Source organism: Falco cherrug, chromosome 7, assembly GCF_023634085.1.
Source record: "Falco cherrug isolate bFalChe1 chromosome 7, bFalChe1.pri, whole genome shotgun sequence".
In the NCBI taxonomy this organism is placed as follows: domain Eukaryota; kingdom Metazoa; phylum Chordata; class Aves; order Falconiformes; family Falconidae; genus Falco; species Falco cherrug.
Window position 1 is genome coordinate 40040025 of NC_073703.1, and position 25427 is coordinate 40065451.

The 25427-nt window shown below is 39.2% G+C and overlaps 1 long non-coding RNA gene across 1 annotated transcript in view; it reads right to left on the reverse strand.

The window, feature by feature from the left end:
* Positions 1 to 3874: 3874 nt before the first annotated feature.
* The window catches only part of LOC114015754 (uncharacterized), a 37856-nt gene continuing 16303 nt past the window's right edge, over positions 3875 to 25427 (reverse strand). Inside the window, exon 3 of the long non-coding RNA XR_003559859.2 lies at positions 3875 to 4111. This is a non-coding gene — a long non-coding RNA (uncharacterized LOC114015754). The remainder of the gene's footprint in view (positions 4112 to 25427) is intronic.

Below are 25427 nucleotides of genomic sequence, written 5' to 3' on the forward strand. Positions count from 1 at the left end.
TATGAATTTTTTGGATTACTGGTAGCATCACCTAGGCACTTGCAAGGTTTTGTACTCACCTTCATAAAAAGAAAGAGGCAGGACTTCCTCTCCTGCATACTAAGAAAAGTATTCATTAAAAAATTATTCCTATTCAGAATCAAACAACTGCATTCACTACAAAGTTAAATTAGGGGGGGGAAATTTGAGGTTAACTGTTATTGTTAAAATAGCATTGACTTGGAAATTTTTTGATATACTAAAAAACTTCTTAATTATACAAAAAATCAAAGCAAAGAAGGTATGAAAAAATGAAAAAAATTCTAACCGGATTAGTTAACATTTAAGAAACCACAAAGAGCCTCCCCCCCTCCTTCTGTCAAAATGTCATTAACCCAAGACATTCCTATGGAAAGCCTGATTTTGACAAAGCTATATTTTCTACTGGTAAAATACCATGTAGGGAGGTTTTCTAGCAATTAATATAAATCAGTAGCAAGGTGTTCTCTTTTAGGTTACTGTGGTACATTTGAGACAAGTTTTATTTCTTTTATGACAGTATGAGGCAAAGTGGTTTGTGACAGGGCTGTAGTACCACTCAGCACAATTAAATCATGCAGTAATGAGTGCATATGTCAGGCATGTATTCGGGTTTCATTATGGCCTCGTGCTGTGGGCCCAGGTTTGGTACCGGAGAAGTACAAGCTGTGTATCGGTGCTGTTGTGGGCTGCAGTGGGTGTACAGCTGTGGCCAGCAGCACCAGCACTGTGCGACCAAGTACAGCCTGCTTCTACTTTTATGTATAAAGATGCAACATGCCACCACACTTTGTGGCTGTGCTGAACAGCTTTAATCTATGTTATGACAATGCTGTATTGTGCTCAGTACTATTGCTGCTTGCTCTGTACTGTAGGCATGAATTTAGCTGCGTGATTATGCTATAATATCACTGCGCTCCGTGTTGCCCAGTTGTGCCAGGCTTACATTGAGTGCTGTGTATTATAATAATGTTGACAGCGTTGGATGGCAGCGTTCGGCACTTTGCAGTTCTGCTGTATTCGTGCAAGGTGGTGTCAGGGCTTTGTGTGGTGCGTTGCCAGGCTCGGGCGAGGGTAGCGCGAAGGGCTCCTCGCTCGCCTTACAGGGATATGCAGAATTAATGTTATGTAATCTGCACTTCGTGGTTCGTTTGTATTAGCGCTGTGTACCCTCTGCCGCTTGATTGTGGGGTATTAATGTCAAAATCCTCCATGATCTACTGCCATGTGGTTGTGGTGTAGTCTCCGATAAAATCATGGCTTGGTTTCTTAATAATGTAGGATTTTAAGAGACAACAAAATGTATAGGAATTGTTCTATATTAAAAATGCAGCATAATTGTATAATTACAGTATTCGCATCATGCTAAACAGATTGGCTGGGTTATTTCAGATTCTTTAAAGTCGGGATGGCATCAGGCCTACAGTATTTCTAAACTGTTTTGCCCGTCTGCAGTTGTATAATGAAACACCACAAATTTTACCCGGCAGTACTTGTGCTTTCTAAGTGCTGCATTATGAGCATAAAATTACCAAATGTACTGAACACACTTACCAGTGCTGAACTAAAATCCCTTATCTCTCACCCACAAATTAAGTCTCCACAGATCCTTTTTACAATGCTGAAGTAATAAATACATATATATTTATTTCTACAACCATTTTAAGAAATTAGAAGAAAACCCACACAGTAGTTTAGCAGTTAATTTACAACGGTACAGCCTCTCGAGTAAGTATGTAAAACAAACACACATCATTTATTTCCCCCATTTGAAATCCCTGCTCCCTGACGCACAGACAGACAGACTCATACACACAGATCACTACAGCCCAAATTGGACATCAGAGAAGAAACCAGGACTTCTTTGCTATCATCTGTGATTGCCCTGAGGGTTGAGGAGTGGCCAATTTACAGCATGAATATAGTCTGGGGATACATGAATCATGAATCATGTTTGATGTATGGAAAGGCACAGTCATTCTGAAAGGCTGCAAATGCAGTCATCTGCTTTTTAAGTGAAAAAAAAATGCTTGCAAAACAACAACAACAACAACAAAAACAGAGAGATGAAATACCTGGGAAATATTATTTAAAAAAGACACCATCTTTCCTTTTTTTTTTTTTTTAATTGGGTTGGAAGGGGTTACTTCATTATGCAGCAAATTAGAAAATTCATAATTTATCATTGCACCCAGTCGAAATGCCACCCAACTGAGTCGCACCCCTGTGAAAACCATCACATAGTAACAAACTGTCAAAGCCTGCTGCAGCCGACGGGCAAAATTAATATGCAAATGTATGCAAGAAATTAAAAAGCAGAATTACCCAGGCAAATGAGGTAGCTATACTTGAATTGTTAGAATTATGAATAATTACTGCGAATTTTCTGCTCCTAATATAACTTGTTTTTTGATAAACAAAGACTTAATTATCGAGATGCGCTGGAGAATTTCCGTGGCGCTCATTAATCTTGCAAAAAAAACAAGTCCCTGGTGCCCAAACCGTAATGAAGAGCGCGTGCCCTGAATCTTCAGAAAGATCAGAGGCACCAGGGTGCCAGGGCTGGAGAAAAAAAATGACAGTGCCAATGTCCCCTCCTGTACCCTGGAGTGTCATAACGTCTTCCACTAACTATCAAAGGGACTTATTTATGCCAGCAGCTGAGCTATAAGTCCAATTTACGATGCCTTAAGCAGTGGTGAAATGATCTGTTGATGTGCTATGGAAATGCCATCTTGCAGTAGCTCGATTTGGTCCCAGTGATACCAACACGATGAGGACCCTCCGCTCCTCTGCTAATGGATGCAGCATGACAGACCATAATACACAAGAGGGACAATCTTTTAGGACCAGACTCAATGGTCCTCCATTAATCTTGGTTCTGCAGCGCTGTGGTGTCCATGGGAACAAGGGCATTATCATAAGCACTGGTTTTAAATGTTCCCATTAGGGATTGCAATACAGAGGAGAGATGCATGGGGTGAGGGGGTTAGGGGAGACAGTCCACTATTAGTTTACATTTTTTTTTATGACCTGGATTCGAACCATAATGGGTGGCTCAGAGAATTTTCTCTTCCTAAATAACATAAAGGAAACAACAAAGGAGAAAGCAGTTAAGTGTACAGCATGGCGTGGTGCTGCATGTTCGTCTTCTCTGTTTTTACAGCTACAAAATCAGCTTGGCCCTGGTGGGCTGAGATAATTTACCATGAGAAAGCAAAGGGAAAATAACCCCAGGTACTCTCAGCACAGACCAAATCGAACCCGCTGTGAGCTTATTATTACTTAAAAACTGGCATCTAAGTGGAAATGACTGACTCTCTGTCATTATCTCTATTACCACCATGATAAACCCAAGCAGATGATAAGGCAAAATTACAAAACATCAGTTCTGGAGCTCGGAGGCTACTTCAGAAGCTCAAGGCAGACTGCGTTTTCAAATGCTTCCTTCTTTGCATTCAAGTCCCCAAATTTCATGATGCCTTGGCAGAACAACTTCACTGCATAGGCAAATTGTCACCTTTTAAACCAGGGCATCTGTCATTTTTATACAAGGGTCTACCACTCAGTCACCCTTGCTCTTAATTCTCCAATTTCTCTGCACATATAGAATGGCTACAGTACTGTAACACTTGAAATTTCTCTCTCACAGCCTGCATTACACTCAGAAAGGGGAAGGATGGGGTAACAACTGCCTCATAACTGACAGAAAGGAAACTCCTCCTGACCACTGGGCTTTATTTTTTTAATCAGCGGGAGAAGCAGCTTGCTGGGGATGAACAGTACTTCAGAGTGAGAAGAAGGAAGCTAATGGAGAATACAGAAAGGTACTTACAAGATCTTCCCTCCTCCTCTCACCCTTCATGTTACTGTGGCCAAGATAAGTGCATTTCCCCCACGTATCCCTTCTGTCTCCTTCCCCAACCTCTCCCTGCAGAGGGGCGATGGGCTTATCATCACAGAGTGCTGCAGAGCCTTCTCCAGCAGCTTCTCCCTGGTGCAGAGCCCGAGGTGACCCAGAAAGCAAAGCATTGCCTAGGTCTCAGCATGTTACATCTGGCTTAGCAGGCTGACAATTCACTTCGTCAGTTGTCTGGAAAAAAAAGGAGGTTATTATAAAAGGAGCAGTAATTGTGTCTGACGTGGTTGCCTACCTCCATGCTGCTCAGCAAGCAGGATGGCTGCTACAGTTCTTACCGATATAAACTTTCCTTTTTCCCTAAGGATGGGAGAGTTTAATTTTCTAGTCCTGCTATTGCCAAGGCAAGTTTCATACAAAGTGTTCACCAGTTACACGCACTGGTGTCACAGCCCTCTTAATGACTGTTACCAACCCAGGCTGTCATGCGCTGGCTGGGGCAGCTCCCCAGATCCCACAACCCGACGGTGTGGTGCTACCAAATCAGCTGCCACCTCCCTCTATTTCAGTCAGTGGGACGTGCAGGATCATGCACTTGTTGACACTTAAACCTGTTTCTCAGCTAATGGCCACAGTGTCAGTCTTTGTTCAGTTTTTGCAGTTTTATGCTGATGAAACCTCAGGAGGGATGATCTTTTATGGAATGAGCTTGTGAAAAAGCCTTCAAGAAACACAATTTCCTTCAAAACAAGTTTCTTGTTTTACAAGTACACTTCAGTACAAATCACTGAGTCTTTCCTCCGCCTCCTTCATGTGCCTGCATTTAATCATTTATAACAGAAGAAAAAGATGAGGTTTGAAATTAGATTTTTATCTTAGTGAAGAGTTGGGAAAAACCCCACAAAAACTGCTGTGTGTGTTGGGAGAGCCAATTTACCTGTCCAAGAAGTTAGGAAACAGCTTCAGGAAAGAAAAACAATTTGCACATAGCAGAGTACTTATGACAACGTGAAAATCTCCCTTACAGCACAGTTCATCCAGCAGCTGCAGGGGAATGGAGCTGAGGTGTGGAGAATGGGTTGGCCAGCAGCTACTACTACAAGGAACACAATAAATGCTAGTTCACACTCCGCCTAGGCCTAATATTACTTTGCATCTGCAATTGTTTAGTACTTTTAGCCAAATTTTGCGCAACCGAAAATAACATGAGGAAAGGCTCCAGTAATTCACTCAAAATCACTGTCACAACAATTTTTCGGCCCTTTATTAGACGCTCAAGCTTCAGGCTGACTCTGTCCCAGACAGACATCAGTACAAAAAAGGGAAAGAGATCCAAGCATGCAAGATGGAAATAATTATCATCTGTGGCCAAAGATTGCATGGTTTATATTTTTCACAATCAAACTTTGGTCTTAGTAAACCGGAATAAGGATATAAACATATCCTCTGCAAAGGCCTGGGACACCAGTTGCAAAGAGAACTCCCCTTCTCTTTTCCATAATTAACACATCTAGGCAATCCTGAAAAAGATCCACATATGTATGTGTATGTATTCATATGAATATATACAAATGTATGTATGCATGTTCCTGACAGGAATGGGTGTATAAGGGAAGGTGGGCACGGAAGATAGAAGAGGGCTTCTCAAAATGCTTGTGTCACGTTTGCAAACTGTTGCAATGGGACCTGGCTGACAAATCAGATTGATTACTTTCCAGTAGGAGAGACTGAGATCATTAGAAGTTAAGCAAAGATTTCAAGTCCGTATGAACATGTTACCACTTGCGTTGATGCAACTCCAAGCCTCTCTCAAAGAAACTTAAATGTTTTCAATCCAGGTCAGTGTGCTACCATGGCAGAGCAGCACACACACCATGTGTACCTTTCTGACACAACAGTTGTTCAGCTTGCTACAGAAATCCCCAAGGAGACTAACAATTTACTGTATTTAAATAACAAATAGTTTTGGGGTAGAAGAGCTGTGCTTCTAGCTGTCAGCTTGAGGGTCTTTACAGTGCTGAAAAGGGAAAAAAAAAAGAAAAAAAAAAAAGAAAAAAAAGACTTAGATTATTCCTAGTGACCCACATACCGCAAAACATCTGCTGACAACATGGTTGGCTTTCTGCCCAAGTTCAACTATGAGCTGTCTCCAGCTGATCATCTTTGCCCTCACTGTAATCCAGAGTCCACAGCAAGCAAAGGCAATAGTCAGGGATGCAAAAACAATTTGACCAGTTGAGTAAGCATAAGCTTGCATAAACATGCACATGCATACCTTAAACATAAACCTGACCTTAAAAAATAAAAAATATAAATCTTCAGATTAAGACTCTTGAGGTTACAAGAACAAACTCACTTGTGTTTAGCATGATTCTTTGTGTTTGCAAAACTTGGGTTGTTTAAAATTTTAGGTCTTACAGATATGCATGTACAATATGATTAGACAAAGCACTGGAAACAAATAAAAAGCACTAAGAAATACCTTTTGTACTGTCAAGTTCCACCATTGTATTAAGTACAGTATTATTCCATTTGTAGAGACAGAAACAATATTTCTAGAAGCATTTGTGTTCCGTCCTTCTTTTTACATCTGAAATGGCGTTACCCTGTCATGCAAACACATTGATGTAACTTGACTGTCAACCTCCCCTTTCATTGTTTGTGGTTATTACTTTTTTGTTTAAATTTTTATTCAAATCAGTAATTACTCCCAACTTTCAAGTTTCTTGTGCTTTCTTTGTTCCTGCATTTAGGTGCTCATTCTCCTTTTTAAATGCATCTGACTGCTTAGAACACAGCCATAATCATAAATGATATTGTTCAAATTAATAGTCACTTATTTGTGATCATAAGGGGTTTTTTGCACCTTGTATTACAGATGTAAGAAACCTTGCCATGCATTTCAAAAAGCCATACAGCAGTCTCTCATTTTAGTGTTACCAACTGAGAGTACTAGCTATTCTGTTGTACTTTTTTATTCGTATCAATATGACTATTGTTTCTGCTCAGTAAAGGCCAAAGACTACTGTGATTCAAGGGGAGGAAAGGGTGCTCAGCCACCCTTCTGGCCCAGCAGAAAGCCTTCAGGATTGCCCTGAAATTCCTGGGCAGACAGTGCCTGTACTTGGGTGAGGGCTTGTTATACACAAATTGTTTGGATGATTTAAAATACAAGTATATAGAAATGTAACAGAAAAATGTAACAGCAAGCGACAGAAAACATGATCCCTTAGGTGCCATAGCTGGAGGCTTAGTGACAGATGATGCTGCAAAATGGCTTCAAGATGGGACATTTACAAAATTGCTTTAAAAGAATTTTACACAGCTAATCACAAGGTTCTAATAATAAGTCTTCCTTTATTAATCGAAATCTAAGTACTAGCTTGCATTTTCAGATGTCTTTGTTAAAGCACGTTAGAAACTTTTAATATTTCCATTTGCATTTTCAACCCTGACTTCATATCTGACAGTTTCAGGATTGCCTTAGCCCTTCTGAACGTACTAGGCACAGCACTCCTCATTTGATTAATTCTAATAATTTTTAGTCATTATTACTTTTTAACATATATTGGTATTGCAGATTAAATATTATTTATAGCTTTAATTTGTGTCCTGTTTGGATTGTACAATCACACAAGTAACTTGGCTATCATTATTATCATATTGTTTTTATACTGCTCCTAAAATTAAAATCCATTCTTGTCTTTAAATGTTTTATTGTACTTGTCTTTCTTGTTTTGCATTGCATAGCCCATGATTAATTCTGTTAGCCAAGTGCATATGGCCTGCTTGGCTATCATCCATTACCTTCATCATTGTTGCCTCAAAACGAGCACTTTATTATTACCTTTTTCATCTTTTCAATTACCAGATGTGCTTTTGCATTCCCATACTTTTCCTACTAGACTGAGATCTACATTTAGAGCAAAAGTCCCCACTCATTAGTCATTGAAGAATAAGTGAATTTTCCCTGGCTAAATACAGAAAATCTAAGGGTCAGAAGTGTCAGTATTACAGAAGTAGAACTTTTGAAAAACAGAATCAAGAATGACTACTTCTTCCTCTAGAAAGAAAGCTTCATTTATTGTCAAAAAATTGGTAGTTTGGTAGAGGATCAGATTTAGATAAAAGGAAAATTCCCTCTGCAATTTCTGTAACTACATTTGATTCAAGTATCTTTCTGTAGTCTCAGAAGTCTTATCTAAGCTGAGGTTTGCCCTTACCCACCTATACTATAACTGTAATTTCCTGGAACGGTGCACACACACACCACACCACCACCACTCCCGCCCCCCCCCCCCCAAAAAAAAAAACACCACCACCACCACCACAAAACTCACAAACCACAAAAACTGAAAAGGTTGTGAAAAATGTTGTGTTAAATGTCTACAAAGGGCTGGCAGCATCACCTCTTACTGTGAAAAACCTCTTGCAAGGTTTCCATCCTAATTTTCCAGGTTCAAGTAGCATAGTCTGTGCCAACACCTGAACATTTCTTTGACTGCATTCAAACTCTTAATCATGAAAACTTCAGTTAGCCACAAGGTTAGCTGAGCTAAATGTGGCATACAATAAAAAAACCTTGACAAAGCAAGGAAAACATTTTTTTTCCAGTCATAGAATTTAAATAAAAATACCTACCTATTCACCTAAGGCCTCAGTCCACTCCAGTATTACTTCTGTGTCTTCAACACAGATAGGCTATTAATTTTTTGCTGATATTTTTATATTCCCATTATTGAACAAAATAAAAAACAACTAGAGAAACACTTCATATAATGCCACAAATTCTTCTTATGACATAGATATTTCTAAATGCCCATGAATTCTTTCTATAAAGGTCCTTTCATTAAAAAAAAAAAATGAAGTAAGGGAATATCTATCTCTCTTAAACCTTTGTACTGTAAATCTGTTTCTAGGCTAGAACCTACTTAGTGCCCCACAAAGCAATGATGGAACCAGACCTGTGCATAACCTAGGGATACATAGGGGAAATATTATATGGTAAGTAAGGGAGGAAGCTGGCAGACAAAAACACGCTAGCTTCTGTTTTCTGACCCAAGTATGCTGCTTTGGGTATTTTAGAAAAATCTGTTAATAATCACTGTGAAGGAGGAAGAAAACATTAAAACAGGAAAAAATTCCCATAAAGGGGTAGGAAAATGTAGGCAGAAATGTTCAGAAGCGACTAGGGCGACAAGTTTCAAATCTCCCTCAATACTCTGATTTTCAAGACAGATATTTATTTCCCAAAGCTCAGGTGCCTCAGTAATGGCAAGCAGAGCACCAAAACCGGAGGCCCTCTGATGCACCTTTGAAAGATGTATAGTCCAGGAGAGGTCACAGGAACTGTTGAAGTCCTGCAACTTACAAGGAAACTCACAAGGCTCTTTAGTGTTCTGGCATTTAGCACAAGCTTTTAAAAGTATTTTGGGGGACTTAATTGTTCAAGTAACACTTTATAATTAGCACTTCTTTTGCTGACCACAGCCTCTGAAAAACAGATTTTTTTTTAAAATTGCCCCCCAAATCTCACAATTGAGACTCCCTTCTTCCCCTAAAGAAAAAGGTTTGCTCCTCAGGCAAATTCTTGTCCTTGATCTCTCTAGATTTGATGTTTATACCTTTATGCCTCTCTATAGCCTCTTACTCCAGGCATAGTGACATTTACTTCAACAGAGCTCTGCCCAAGTGTTGTGCTGTAGTGACATATTCAGACTTGGTTCTTATGTGCCTGCAGAAGTAAAAGATGTCCCATATGTATCAAGATGACAGGGCAATGTGTTGAGAACTTCTACATATGAAGAGTCTTAAGATACCAGATCAAAAGCGATCGCAGAAGTGATAAATGTCATTTATACACTGGCAGATTAATATGATGACAACGTCTGGATTTTCATCTAAACATCACCGGCAAAAGTTTGACAACTCTGGGATAGTAAGGCATGGCTATTTCTCTCATTTGGGCTGATATTTGCTTGATCTGCTCATATCTTAATAAGTTTGCTCTGAGCAGAAAAGCAACTCTGCATCTTCCCTCCTGGCAAAAGATACACAAAATACCTTTTTATCTCAGCGAACAGTTTGCATTTTTCTGCAGGAATTCAGAAACTTGCTAAAATATCCTCTCTATCTTTGGGTAACGTGGTTGTATTAGCAATGGCAGATTGCCTTTGGTACTCCTTTGTTCTGAAGTTTTAGTAACAAAGTGTCTGGATACAAAACTTTGTCATATTATGTTTTGAAGGTTTTGTAGCAGCAGAAAGCAGTGTACGTCTATGAGCATTTATAATGGAGAAAAGCTAAGTGATAAAGTGTACCTTTAACATAATGACAGTAATTCAGTCTCAGACAGTGAATGCTATTATACCCTCTTTTAAAGACTAAAATCAGTCAATTGAAATGACAATTATGATAATACTTGTGTAATGAAGATTATTTTGAAACAAAAATCTTTTCTGGTGTGTGTGCCTGTGAATGTGTGTGTATTTACTGTACCTAAGTACAATCTCAATGTTCTGCTTGACTGGAAATGCTATACAAATATACTAGTATTTTCTAACCATTCTGCTAGTTTCAGTTGATACTTAGTGTAAATTGATTTCTTTCAAAAAAAACCAACATAACAAAAAACTTCCCTAAAAACAAGCTTTATATATGCTTTTGAGAAATACTCTGAGCATACTCTGAGCTTAGAGAAATGGGCAGCCTTATAAAAGTGGTTAGCTTGATCAGTCTTAGAATATGACATGATGATCACTCCCCAAAGCACCCAATGCATTTATCCTGTGTTTTATCTTAACTTTCTGAAGGAAGCTGCTGTGAGCTTTCAATAAACTACATGGATAGTTAATAGTGAGCAATAGTTCCAGCAAACATTATTCTAACTAAAAGTCAGTCTATGATAGGTGGCCTGTCACAGTTATCTGAGTTGAAAGGGAACATACTGATCATCTGAATCTAGTTCTTATGTCGGCTAAGATTTTCAAAGTAGTCTAAAGGAGATAGGCACCTAATCCTTCAAAACTACAACCAAAGTTATGATTTTTCTTGGGTTCCTTTGAAAAACTCATCCCGTCTTAACAAATCAAAGCACTTACAAACATTGTACAGCAGAATTAAAATGCCACAAAAGCCACAACAAAGACACACACTTACAGGGAGTTCAAATGAAAAGAAAGTTAATGAAAAGATTTGCTGGTCCAAAGGGGGTGATAAAGCAGGTAATAAGTACAAGATGACTGTAGGCGACTTGCCTCCATGGTCTGACATCAACGTTACGTAAAGCTCCTGCCCTATGAATCAGTTCTGACCTAAAATGCAGTAAACGTTGGTATCAAGATTGCAAAACACATTGGAGAGCTATAGACACACTTTAGTCAAACAAGCATCTGCTTTTTAGCAAAATACAGCTACATTTGTATATTACTTGCTGCCTCAGTTGTTACGAGTCTCATAATGATAATCCTTACCCACCTCTGCAAAATGCTTTTCAGGAAAATTGATATCTAAATATTACTTAATGTTTTTTGTTCAGATTTTGTACTTTCCATTGCTCAGTTGATTTCAAAGTACAGAACTAATGATAACCCTCACAGATAATCCCCAAGAGATTCCCTTAGGCCAGGTGGCAGTTTACCTGTAGCATTTAGCAATCATATAGGATACATTTCTTCTTTGTTGAGGCATGGCATTTAGGATCAGGTGAATTTGCATTTTGCTTGCAGAGCTTTATTAATGTGAACTACCACTTTTAGGGTTATTTCTGGTTACTAAAGATGGTTATTTCTTCTTAGACCTGACCTAGTTCTAATAATTTGCCATTCAAAAGATGCAGAACTTAGATCTTTGCAGGAAGTTGTTACAATTCACTGTGAACAGTGGCCTAAAAGGGTTGCCGTATGCAGTCAAATACATTGGCACAGTAGGGAAATGTGATCTTTTCTAAGGCTATTATTGTAATCATTTCATCTAGTCCCTTGTCCAAATATAATATGCACTAGCACAAAGTTAAATTAATTTTTTTTAATCCCTGCAACAGCACAAAACCCCATGACAAAGCAGGTTGTCGAACATGTGCTTTTAGGAAGTCCTTCATTGCCTGTTAATTGTACAATGCAATTGTGTCAAAGTGGTCTAGATGACATTGCTCTGCTGACTGTTTTGTGGAGATGTTTAATAGCTGGAAGGCCAAATGCAGTAGCTGGCATTCACCTTCGATATGCCTTAGTTACTGAGTACAGTTTCACACATACACATTTCAGTCATGAATAGCTGATTGTACCTTTCTGCACACTCTTGTTTCTTGGGTTTTTGAAACTGTCTTGGCCCTGATCCTGCCAGCAAACGTCACCCTGGCTCTGTAAGAGTTCCTAATACAGTAGTGAGGAATTCAGCTGAAAAGCTTGCCAGGGTGCCTTCTCAGGCTTGTATCCACCACAGCACAAGGCTCCAGGACTAGCTAATGAAACTTCTGGGCAGATATTAAGAGTGGTGTGTAAATCTTACAGACCAAACTCCGCCCTGGTCTTACATCAGCAATCACACGAGAACTCAACTGGCTGTCCTTCTCTCCATCCCTCCACTGTTCGTGTAGAAAAGGAACAAAACATTAGTCTTTTTGCCACTCCAGAAAGCTACATCATACCTGAAGGTCTGACATAAGAGTTCCACAGGAGCAGACGGAATCATTTCTCTTTTTTTTTCCCCCCCATCCTTAACTGGTGACTAATACTAATGCTAAGAGCCCCAGAGACATACACGTGTTCATCTGTTGCTTCAGTGGAAGTCAGACACTAGAAGACACCAGCAGCTCAAGCCCATATACTCGCCCAGTATTTTGTCTTCAAGGCTCCTTACAAAACATTAATTAATCCTCACAACTTTCCTGAGAGGTATCCCTACCCTTACTGTCCTGAAGGGAAAACTGAGGGAGATAATTAGAGCTTTGTAATGAAGTAACATCTGATGACCTGGAGCTCAATCTGCTATCTGGGTCAGCAGATAGATTATGTCCTTGGACTGACTAATTGTAGGCACCTAATTGTATTAACACACAAAAACAGCAATTCACACCACGGCAAAGAAACCATCACCCCCAGAAGTCCTTCCCTTTTGGAAAATTACATCACCTCAGGGCTGTGATTCATGATCCTTGTCAAATTTAGCTGTAGCAACTAAAGAAACTGCTGCCTCTAGTCCTGTCACAGCTAAATCTGAACACCCCTACTCAAGAATGAGACAGCAAATATTCTCCCTTATTAAGAATAAAATATAGCATTGCACATTATCTTGGAAAAACACTGTAAGCCCAGGACTGAAAGTGGATAATACCTTACCTTCAGCATATGCAAGAAGAAGGAACAAGTCACTGCCTATTTCTACCTCACTTTTTCCCTTTATATTTGCTGGTGATAAAGTACAAGCTTCCCCTAATTCATATGCTTAAATTTTGTCTCCTTCAACATTAATAAATTGTTAGGACAGGACTCTAATGAGCAACTAACTATTCAACTCCATCAGCCCCAGCTGGTGGACTGAATGTTGGCTATTCACATAGAGAAGCTTTGAAACTCCAGCCCTGAAGTCAGTAAATTTTCTGGGGAATAAAAGGAAGCACCGCTGTCATGCTTACGACTTATTACTGCTAGAACTGGTCTCAGTAATTTAAACTGAGATAAGTCAATTGCAATTTAGGGATTCTGTCAAAGTTTACTTCTTTGCTGATATTCTTGACTAAAACTTCTAAGTTTTCAATTGAAAAACTGCAATATCTCTATGACAAATGTAGGCAAATTTAAGTATGTAGGCAAAAGAGAATGCTCTGAAATTGAATACTGAAGAAATGTGTATTTTGATTTTTTTGAATCATTGTGCTGTATGTAAAAGGATTGCAATTGCCCAAAGGACTAAAATTCACCAAATAGTTCTTATCAATAACTAAATGCATTCTCCTATAGGGAATATTGGTTCCATTATTATACATTTAATAGCAGCAAAAACCTTTTCAGCCTCAGGTTTTTAGGATTTGGGTTTTTTAATTATTTCCCCTTCCTCCCCCTCATATTACTGCTGTCTCAGAAGGTCATACGTATATTACTGACTTTGAAACAATATTTAGGGACACTCGGAAGGAAAAAAATAAACACCACCAAACCCAAAACTCAGATATTACGACCTGTTTTGTATGCTGAAATGCAAAACAATTGCATTTCATCAGAAATACATGCTTTCCTTCCCTCTATTACAGGAACTCCTCAGTATAAAAATTCTATTTGAAAATTTAGACAAGCACTACATTCTGTAGTCCTGAGATTTAACAGAGTAACACGATGAATTTCAGAAGCATCAGCATAAACATGAGTGCAGATTGCTGGGGTTTGTATGCAGCTATATCCATCCTTCAAACTTTTTTTTTTCTTAACCTACCTTGTGGCTAATGACCTCAGGTGGGAATACGAGAGTATTGCATTTAAAAAGTGAGAAATATACAGGCAGAAGCCAAATGTAGGTTTTCTGCCGTTCTATATGCTCTGAAGAGACAAACCAAAATCAAAAACTTAATCAAAACACCTCCAATTTACTTTTGCTAGAGCTGGACTCAGCAAAACAACAATTGCTTTTTGATTTTCCATCACAGAAGTCTGACAAAAGCAAAATACAGTGTTGGACACTGACTTCTAAAACACTGTAGACAGAGAGCATTCTGTGATTGATCTGTGCTCTTTATGAGAGGGCTTGGCTTTGTTTTTCAGCTGGACACCATAACCCTGAAAAAAACAACTGGTGAGGAATCCACACTCAGTGTTCTAGCAGCATGCCTGATCCCAGAGGCTAGCAATCACACCCATTTCAGGGGGCCCAAGCACCTTTAAAGAATACTAGCTCCTGCCAGCAGGCTCAAGACTAATGTCTGCTAATGGTCAGCTTCACCTGCTTTTCTTCTAAGTTTTGCCAACCCAAGAAGCTGTGATCTTCAGGTTGCTCTGAGACCAGATGGCTTTTAAGCATTGGGAAATAACTCCCTGACTGAGAATCACCATTAAAGATGGGAAATTGATAGATGTATTAAAAATAGAAATAAAAGCCACTTACATAATTTTTCATTTTCATACACTTAAAGAATGTCAATTTTTTGGGAAAAAATACCACCAAAATAACCAGTCCACTTACATCCAGCACACTGAGCCAATAGTAATGATGTATTTTGCCATGTATGAACTTTGCCATGCTGCAGAGGTACCAAAAAATCAATACATCCAAATTGACAAGTTTGTCAATGATTGAAATTAATTTCCTTTTTTCTGGTACTTCACTAAACTGAATTCCATAGTATCACATTAATTAACATCCCACTCATATGGTCTGTGTAGCTGGAAAACAGCTAGGTTATCTCTGTGCATAGGGAAAAGGTTGCATTATTGTTATTATTAAGATGAAGACAGTGGAAGGTATTCATACACAGCCATAAATGTTTTACTTACCGATTTAACCGCAAAGGCTCTTCAAGCTATCAAGGTTAAAGTTTCAAAAAAGCACCAGTCATGCTGGATTCTCAGCTGGACTCTCAGGACCCAGTGTTCTTGGAAAATGTATATCTATGGCATCCCAGAAAATTTGGGTCTGTCTGATGCAGAATTGCAGTACTTGACCAGAAGCAGGCCATAAGACCCAGTAACTCATTTAGAAAGTAACTAGCACACTGACTAAACTGGGTGGGTTTGTCTCAAGGAACGCAGAGGAACAAAAATAGAACCTGAAACCAAACTTAAACAGGGTCACAGGTCTTTGTAACTTCTGAATGTGAACTTGTGGAAGTGCTCAATTTAACATTAAACAGACGTAAGATGAAGTTTAGAGGGCTGGACTGCAAGTGTTAAGAAATCGAGTCCTTCCTCTTGAAAAGGTGAAAGGAATCGGGACTTGCAGCTATGATATGCAGTATCTTGTCTTTCTAGTCTTGTTTTGGGGGAGTCAGCAAATTTAATTTGAAAGACCCTTTGGTTTTGGTGTGTTTTCCTATTTATATTCCAGACCAAGGAGTATGTTTCTTTTCAGAGTAAATGTTTTGTTATTTACAATTATGTTTCTGCGGCTGAAATCAGGCAGCTAGATCAGAGATATCCTCTGGGAAAACTGCTTAAGGACCATGTTTTTCACCTTGGTCTTTTGGGCCGTGCCCTTAATTGGAGCTTAGTGTCCCGTTAATGACTGTGCCTCCTGGGATTTATATGACCATTTCAGAATTGCAGTTTCTGCCTAATGTACTGCTGAACAACAAAGAGTCCTTGTAGTCATATCCCAAAGGCCCCCCTATTAAATATACAGCAGTTCTCAATTAACCTGATGTTTAAAAACCACAATAGCTCTAAAGGCTATCTGCTTAGGAAAGTCCCTGGTCTAAACTGATATCATTTAATTGTGCCCTAATGCAATTCTGTCCATATGCGAAGACCAGCTTGCATGTGACACTAATAGTTGACTTCATGCTCTGTTGTGACCACGCTAACAGATTTCTATACCCATATGTATCAGTTTCAAGGCATTAGGATACTGAAATTAACCTTGATTGTATCTCAGAGTTCACAGTATCTGTAAGTTTAAAGAGTAAGTATAATGAGAACCTGTGAAGTTTAGGACGCTGCAGGAATAATGTGCCACAGCTCTTGCTGTGAGATCAGGAGGCTGGACACAAAAAAAAGATGGTGATAAATTCACTAATCTCAGCAGAGTGTGGAAGGATGGTGCTGACAGATTTTCATGATCAGGAAAGTGAATTCCACCACCTTTCTGAAACATCTGTGACAAGCATCTTAAAAAAGAAGACCAGTTGTTTAACCACAAAAATACACAACTATACTACAAAGTCAACTAGTCAAGGTAAAATGAGGTTTCAAGTAAGAAAAATTATGCCAGCTGTTATTTTTACATGATCAAAAAAGATTTCCTGACATTCTTAATACATTTGCTCCGACTTCGGTTTTAAAAAGGGCTGGTGACACAGCCACAAGTAGAGAGAAAATACTTGAGATCTGCACTGGACCAAAAAACATGGCTCAGCACCAGATACGTATTTTCATATGTCTAGTAGAGGAAATTAAAAGCTTTCCCTTGTTGCTTACCTGAATTTCTGTGTTTTAGGCTCCTAGCATGCATTTCTTACTGGCTGATTCTCCAGGCTGTCCAATTTTGATTGGAAAAATGTATCAGTGGGACGAGAGATCTGGTTCCCTGCAAAATGCAGTACAGAGCATTGTTCGCAAAGTTATGGGAGGGGGGAAAAAAACCCAACACACAACCACAAAGAAAAACAAGACATGAAAGCAAACAACAGGGTGTCCATGCTTCACCCACAACCCCATCATTCATCAGCACCTGGGCTTTCTCTTTCCACCCACTGCTGAAAAAGCTTTCTATGAGCTTTCAAAAATCAAAGCAAAATTTTAAAGACTGTGAACATTATAGTAAATTCAAGTCAAACAAACAAAAAAACCTGAAAATTATCCTGTGGGGACACAATTTGTTTTCAGAGAGAAGGTTTTTAGCAAAAGAAAAAAAAATCCTACAAAGTACTCTGTCAAGGGAGAGACAGAGCTAGTGGCCAGGGCACTGTACTAAGTCTCCAGAGATCCCAGTTCAGAGCCATAGATCTCCAGTGTGAGCCCAGTGCCAGAAACACCTGCTAGCTGCTAGAAGAACATGATTCTCATCTTTGATTTCCTTAAAAATATAAACTTAGCTTTTATTAGTAAAGTTTGAAGATGTATGCTAAGGGAAGCGCTTCCCTTAGGATCACCTAAGGGAGGTGAAAAGGAGCAAAAAATTACATTAGTTCTGAGCTGTGATCTTGTATGTTTCTATGAATAGATCAACTCTGAAATTCACTTTCCTAAATAATTCCTTCCAGCGAATGGTTTTAGAGCTGTGATTCATCACCTCAAAGCTTTAACAAATGACAGGGCTCATGTGAGGTTCTTTCCCATAAATAAGGTCCAGCTGAGCACAGAAGTTTAACTTTTTTTAGAGAAGGGAAGACCTAGGCTGACCATGGAGAATGGGAAGTTACAAGTTACCCATCACTGATGGCTACACAGTGCCTCTTAATGAGAAGGGGATTCCAGATAAAGATTATCAGAGATATTTCCTAGGATATTTCCAGGATCTCAATAATGCTTTGATCTGGCTCCTAAACTGTTCTTTCAGTCCCACTCAAAAAAAAAAAAAAAAAAAAAAAAAGAAAAAAAAGTGGGGGGAAGGAACATTACTAATATTGATGAGTTAAGAAAAGAGGGGAAAGCACATGGGATCCACTTGTGTGGTCTCCCCAGGGGACATCAGGAAACTGGGGGAGTGTATTTCTGCTCTGTTCTCACCCCACTTACCTCCACTGCCCTTTTTCTTTTCCTCTTTTGCCCATTCTTTCTGCTACAACTCATCTATTTACAGCTTGCTGATCCAATTCATCAACCTGACCAGGAGATATCTGCCTCTTTTTGCTGAAAAGTTTTTATTTTTCTGATGTTTTACTTACTGGATCTCCTTCCCATTTAACCAAATGAGGTGAACAGCAGAGGCATATAGACAGGGGAAGGGATCTCCAAGTATCAGTCATGGTAAACTGTTAGTCTAGCCTCTGACAGTGCACAAAACTATGACTAACAGCTGGCTTTGATTGAAATAAGGTCAGTTTCTTCCTTCTCTTGGGTCAGTGTATCTGGTATCAGTATAAGTCAATTATAACTCAGCAGAGAAATGACAGAATGGTCAGGGTTGGAAGTGACCTCTGGAGATCATCTAGTCCAACCCACCACTAAAGCAGGTTCACCTAGAGCAGGTTGCACAGAATTGTGTCCAGGTGGGTTTTGAATGTCTCCAGAGAAGAAGAATCCACAACCTCTATAGGCAGCCTGCTCCAGTGCTCTGCACGCTCAAAGTAGAGAAGGTTTTCTTCATACTCAGATGGAACTTCCTATGTTTCAGTTTGTGCCCACTGCTCCCTGTCTTATCACTGGGCACCACTGAAAAGAGCCTAGTCCCTCCCTCTTGACACTGATATTTGTAGACATTGATAAGATCTCCTCTCAGTCTTCTCCAGGCTAAACAGGCCCAGTTGTCTCAGCCTTTCCTGGTAAGGGAGATGCTCTACTACCCTAATCATCTTTGTAGCCCTAAATATCTACTTTGTTGTTGTTCTTTTCTGGTCTAGTTTCTGTAGATAAATGAGTTAAATTGACTAGCTGAAGCACATAACAGGAGCCAGACCCAGCACAAGGTAAACAACAGGGGTGCAGAGCTGGGACTGGCTATGAGTTACAGTATGGGAGAGTTAAGCTCCACTCCTTGACAGTGATGAACTGGTACATTGGTTCAAATGGTCCTGGAAAAATGCCTTGGAACACAGAAAATTGAAATTACTCAAAGTTAATTCCAGAGAAAAAATTGATGAAGTTATAGCTCACAATTACCAAAAGAAGGAGGTCCCACTAAGCCAACTTGTTGAATCAACAGAAAAAAAATCACTGGGGGAAAAAAGTTTTAAATTGGCTTAAAGAGATGACTTAGCCCTGCAAAGTATTCAATAATTGCCAAGCTAGTCCATGGGAGAGGACCTGAGTGCACAGCTCAGCATGAAAAGAACAGGGGATGAAACAGGCAAAAGTTGTTTGTCATGGTTTGCAACCTCACCTGGTGCTTTGCATGTTCACCCACCTGTTATCTAAATGCCTGCAGCCAGTTCAGTGCATTTCCATTAACTTCTCTGTGAGGTAGCTAAGGTTACCCATGCCTTGCAGACGGGGAATTGAAACAGAGAGTGCTCAAATAATTTACATTAAGTCCCAGAGAAAACAGGGGTCTGCCTGGAATCTGAACCCAAGATTTACCAAGTTCTCTGGTGTTAATAAATGACAAGTTGCTCCTGGTTCTGAAGACCCCAATGAAGGCAATGAATGAAGGAGACAAATGATAGAACTTACATGAAAAATCCGCCCTTACTGCACTCCTTACAGAAGCCTTGATTATTCAGTATGTACTGCCTTCCTTCACAATGTTAGTATTATTAAACAAAATTTGTATTGTTAAAGATTTTAAATAAAGAAACTCCAATAAGTATATTGAGAAATCAGAAAATGCACTTAAAGCAGAAAGCTGCCTTTATCATTATAATAGCATGAAAGAGCTTTAAAAAAAATAATAAATCAAGTGTACAAATTATCCGACATTCATTGCATGACATCCTGACAGCTATGTTAGTCCTGTTAAAAATATCCAGGAGGACGGCACATTGCAGATGGTACTTCATAATGCGTTCACTTAAAAGCAGTTATTCTCTACCTCAGAGAGAGCACAGCTTGATGAAGGCCATAGGACACTTGCTTCAGCCAGCAAAAGCTGCTTGATGAGGGCGTCTTTAGTTAGTTAGTTAGTAACTTATTCATTCATTCATTTTATGCAGGAAAATTTGATGAAACTTGAAGGAAAAATCAAAGCCTTGCACCTTCTTTGTGCAATCCAGAATCTAGTTCAAATTATGTCTGCTTCTCCAAGAATTACAAGTGTGAAAAATGAGTTAAAATGCCCTAGACGTTCACCTCTAGAAACATGAGCTCAAACCTGTCTTCCTATAGGTTACCAGTGAAATGATTGACTATTTGTCAGCGCCACAAAGTCAATAAATTACTGGGCAACCTGATAGGACTGATTGTCAAAAGATGCCCAGGAGCGGAATATCCTGCCCAGAATGAGGTGTCTAAGCAGAACCCTACAAGTGACCTTCAGGAACAGTCCATCTCATAGCCCACCCCGCTCTTATCCCCATTCTGCTTTGCAACAGAAAAAAACATATTTGCCTAGAATATCATACAGAAGAATATTTTAATAAATGCCAAGTAAAGAAATATAATTTTCTTAGCAAACAAGATGTCAGCTCAACAGTACAAATGTCATATTTACATTCATTTTATTAAGATTTATACCATTTAATGCTGGGCTTTAAGAATTACACTATAAACGGAATATAATTTTCATATAAAAGGGATGGTATATTTTTAAATCAAGCCTGTAGAAACTCACTCATCAGTGGTTTATGAAACTTGAGTACACTGATGCTTCAGTACTCAATTAATGTCAGGCAATATGGATTTCAATCTGGCTTGAAATATATTTAAACAAATGAAGTAGATACAAATGTTGGCTCTTTGGCCAGCCAGAGCTAAAAATCCATTTTCTACCCCATTTATAATAAGAAGTAATCTGAATGTAATTTATCTAAAGCACAATATGTTTCCCTAATTTTTACAAGTAACCATTACTTACAGTTTAAGTAATAGTTATATCCGTGGAACTTAGTGCACTTAATTGAAAATGCATGGTATTAAAACGTAAGGCTCCATCCTTCAAAAATAAAAGCATTATCCTAAAGAATAATTGAAGTGGGGGAGTGGGGGCTGGGAAAAGACAAAGGAAGAGAACCTCAACAAAAATCCTTAAATGCAAACATTTCTTCCCATTTATGTTATATTAGGATTGTGTTTGAATGAAATTAGTCTCTCTCAGCCCCATATTTCAGTTCAGATTACAAAATTCTCTCATCTGATTGTCACATTTTGCGTTGAAGTCAAATCCTTCCACAGCAGAGTGACATGTCAAGGGTGACAGTGACAAATTGTCACTAAGTAAGGAATAACACATGACAGGGCATTCGGCCATAATGAGATATATGCATGCCTCAAGAGCGTTTGCAGGCATGAGGCTGAAGGGCGATTGCTCCCAGCACTCATAATGTTGCTAGGTCTCATTAAGACTTTACATGCACTGGAATAGATTTCTAGTGATTAAAAGAAAAAAAAAAAAAAGATTTATGAATGAGTAAATCATGGCAGCAAGTTTTATTTTTATTTATACTTACCTAGAAATTTGTATGGCTTAGAAGGCTGGGGTGAAAAAGGAGAAAGGGCCTTTTATCCCTCTTAAATATTTTATGCTGCTGTCCATCACAGCAACATACAAGTTCCATCCCTTCTAAATGAATAGCATCAGTGAAATCTTTGGCCTAATGGACTTGATGGTGTTCCCTGACACATATTTATTTGTAGCCATAAACTTTACATGGGCAAGGTGTTACTCTTCAAATATATAATGATTTTATTAATGTCTCTTTTTGTTGATGTGGGTTTAGAGGTAATAAAGGGGCATGTCAAAGTTCACAGAAAGGTTTTTAACTTATCCTTTGTGATTTGATTTCTAATGACTAATTAGTACCTCTTAATTAATTATAAGCACAACCGCTAAATTCTGACAGGACTATCATAACATAGAGACTTTTATGAAGAAGGTCAGGACTGTGGTTAAAGGGACATAGGAAGTCATATATTCAGCTCAGCCAGTGTCTCTCACCACCAGGTAAGGAAGGCAAGAAGATGCTGTTATGGAGTTTATTGCTGTCCTCAGACTACAGATCCACTTGACTTAGGATCCAGGGCAAGACACAGGAGAGTTGTTTGTGAAGAAAAGGCTCAAAGTCAGGTAAGGAGAAATGGGTAGGGCTTATGGTCCCCCTACTAGCAAGAGCAGGATGACAGAGCTTTCCATGCCTCAGTTTCCTTGATTAGGAAAGGTTGCCATGAAATTTAATTTCTCCACCATCTGTAGGGCACACAGAGCCTTTGGGGCTAAGAACAGTCACAATTCAGAGTGCAAAGCTTCTTGGTATTCATTTCAATGTATAAGAAGTTTGCCACCATAAGCAATAGAAATCAGTCACTTTCTCCCATTCAAGAGAAAAAAAAAACTTTTACTTTTTCTCTAAAAGTGAAAGCCAAAGTCTCATCCCATTCTCCCCTACAACACATGTACTGTCTCATTTTGCTTTAAAAAATGAAGAGATACTAGCAACATTGTGGCTGCTCATCAACAATATTTAGGAAGCTGCAGTGATATTCCCAGAAGATTTTACCATTGAAGGAAGCTAGTCGGTGATGGTTTGTTATATCTTTATCCAATCCACGAGCATCTTCTCCTAAACAGAACTCTCTCATCTCTCTGAAAGAAGGAAAAAAGCTATTATGACACACAGTAAAATGGAAGAAAGGATGGGTACTTTGAAAGAGAGAGGAAGACAGCCCGAAAGTCCAGAAGCTTAGACTGTGTCCCTGCTTGGATGCTGGACATGAGAACACCTGTTTGTTGAAACAAACCTTAGTGGCAAATAATTTTGTTATTCACAGTAATGCTTAGCATTTCTATAGCATCTGTCATTTAGGAGCTTTGCAGAACCTTCACAGAAAAAACTCTTCACAGAAAAATCCATTTTGCTACCAGATATGTATCTTTATAAGCTACAGGGAAGTTACGAGCTCAGTTCAGTCCATGACAGAGAAGAAATAAGGAAAACAGTTCTTCCAGATGTAAGGAATTTTTTCCGTGTGACATTCTTCTGGATATCCCAAACTTCTTTCCCAAATCTCAATCACAATGATGCGTAAACCAAGAACTGATCTTGAAAGCCTTTCCATTTGGGTTTGAAATAAAAAAGAATCAGTGAGTGCTACCACAGTGCTAGGAACGGGGCAAATCAGACACTTTTCATTATAGAAAATAGAGCCTATCAATTTGGCCTGAGGCCTCAGATTCAAACCCTTACTGATGTAAATGACTCCCGCTGAGGTGTTTTTCTTCCTGCCAAGGAGAGCAGTTTGTGCTCTTACCTCTCATCCAGCACATCCTCAGCCATACATCCCAGCCTCTAAACATCAGTGCCAATCACCAGCCTCAGCTCTCCCATTCAAACAATAAAGTCACAGGCCTCTTGGATCAGGGAACAACCCCTATGGCTGGAGCTGACAACCTTGGATTCATCGCTCTCCCGGCAATAAATGAGTTATGCAAGTACATAAATTTCAATTACTCACTGCTTTGGAAAGGGATTTCTGGATTGTATTATCTGCGGTTATATCCTTGGCAGTGGGGCCACCCAGGCATTTCTCAAACAAGAGCGACACCTGGGTTGTGGCATTCACTCGAATGGGCTGGTTTATGCTTGCAACCCTTAACTGTCCCACAGAAATATGTTTCACAGATGGGATGGTCATTGAAACAAACTGGGAAGTGAACACAATGATGGCAGTTTTATGCATTGGCAACTTGTCTGGTTTAATTCTAGACCTTCTTGATGGCTGTGTTGGCCCTTTGCAGCCATGGCCCCCGGATATTGCAGAACAGGATTTTTCCATTTTTTAGATAGTACCATTTATACTTATTATATCATAGCCTTCTACAAAGCAACGTGCTTGCTGCTGTTATTTATGGAGAAAAACAATGACAACGAGCCTAATTGTGAACTTGTACCCATGAACTCTAACCTGCTTTAGTATATTGTTGCTGTTGTTTGCATTATGCCCGTCCTGGTGCAAACATAGAAGGGACAGTCCATGTTGAGTGGAACAGATTATGGAGATGTGCCCCAAAGACAGAGAGACTCCCAAGCTTTAGGGGGTCCTACCCTCCTGACATAAGCACCTTACATCCTGAGGAGATAATGCCTTCTTGTAGGTCTAGGAATTGTCCAAGTATCTTGGGAAGTCCAGGTCTCTTGAGAAGTCACATGAAGAGTCAAGAGAAATGTAAGCAGAAGTGGATCTAGGGAACAAGCCCAAATATTTTATATGCAGGTCTGGGGTCAGGTTGGCTTAGGCCCAAAACTGAAGTGCAGGCAAGTTCTGGATCTCCCAGAACTTTCCCGCTTCAAGAGTATAGGACATAGTGGATCCCCAAAGAGAAGAATTGACACTGGATGTGGGAGGCCAAGTGCTTGTGGGGATTCAGTCTGCTCACCATCTATCCCAAAACACAAGAATATTAATTAAAGCCTCAGGGAGCTAATTGGACTTAAATAAATGAGGCTGCAGTAGCCAGAAAATTTTGAAACTGAGGAGGCTATGGATCTTTTCTCAGAGAATGGTAGGAATTCAAAGAGAACTCAAAGGAATGAGCAGAGAGGAAATTATGAAGGGAAAAAAGTAAACTGAAAGGACCACAGGAATGTGCATGGAGAACCTCAAAATGTGTATAGATTAGTGTATTTTTGAATATATTTGGATACCAAAATATACTGTACAAATGCACTTTAGTTTTGATTGCTGAACATTCCTTTATGTTGCCAAGTATAATGGAAGCTTTCTTCTTGTTTAAGTAGGGAATAGAGAGATGGGTCTTAGTTAAGGTAAGCATTATAAACAGTTAAACAAAAAGAAGGTGGAAAAGACCAGCATTCTGAAATGAAAACGTTTTGCTTTTGCTGACTGACTTTAAAACATGGCTGGAAAATAGATCCTAGGCTCTTTCCACCTGATGTCATAGTCTTCCATTTTTAAAGTCTGTGGTAATTGTATAAAGCTTATACTGAGGTGAGAAAAGGCTCATAGGAATTCTCAACAAGTTTCTAAAGCCTCTTCTCCAAGGAATATTTCTCCAAGTGATACTGCTGCATTTGCACCATCCCCATTCCCAGACATGGATACAGGTTCCTGGGAGGGGTGGGTTAGGAAAAGGCCAG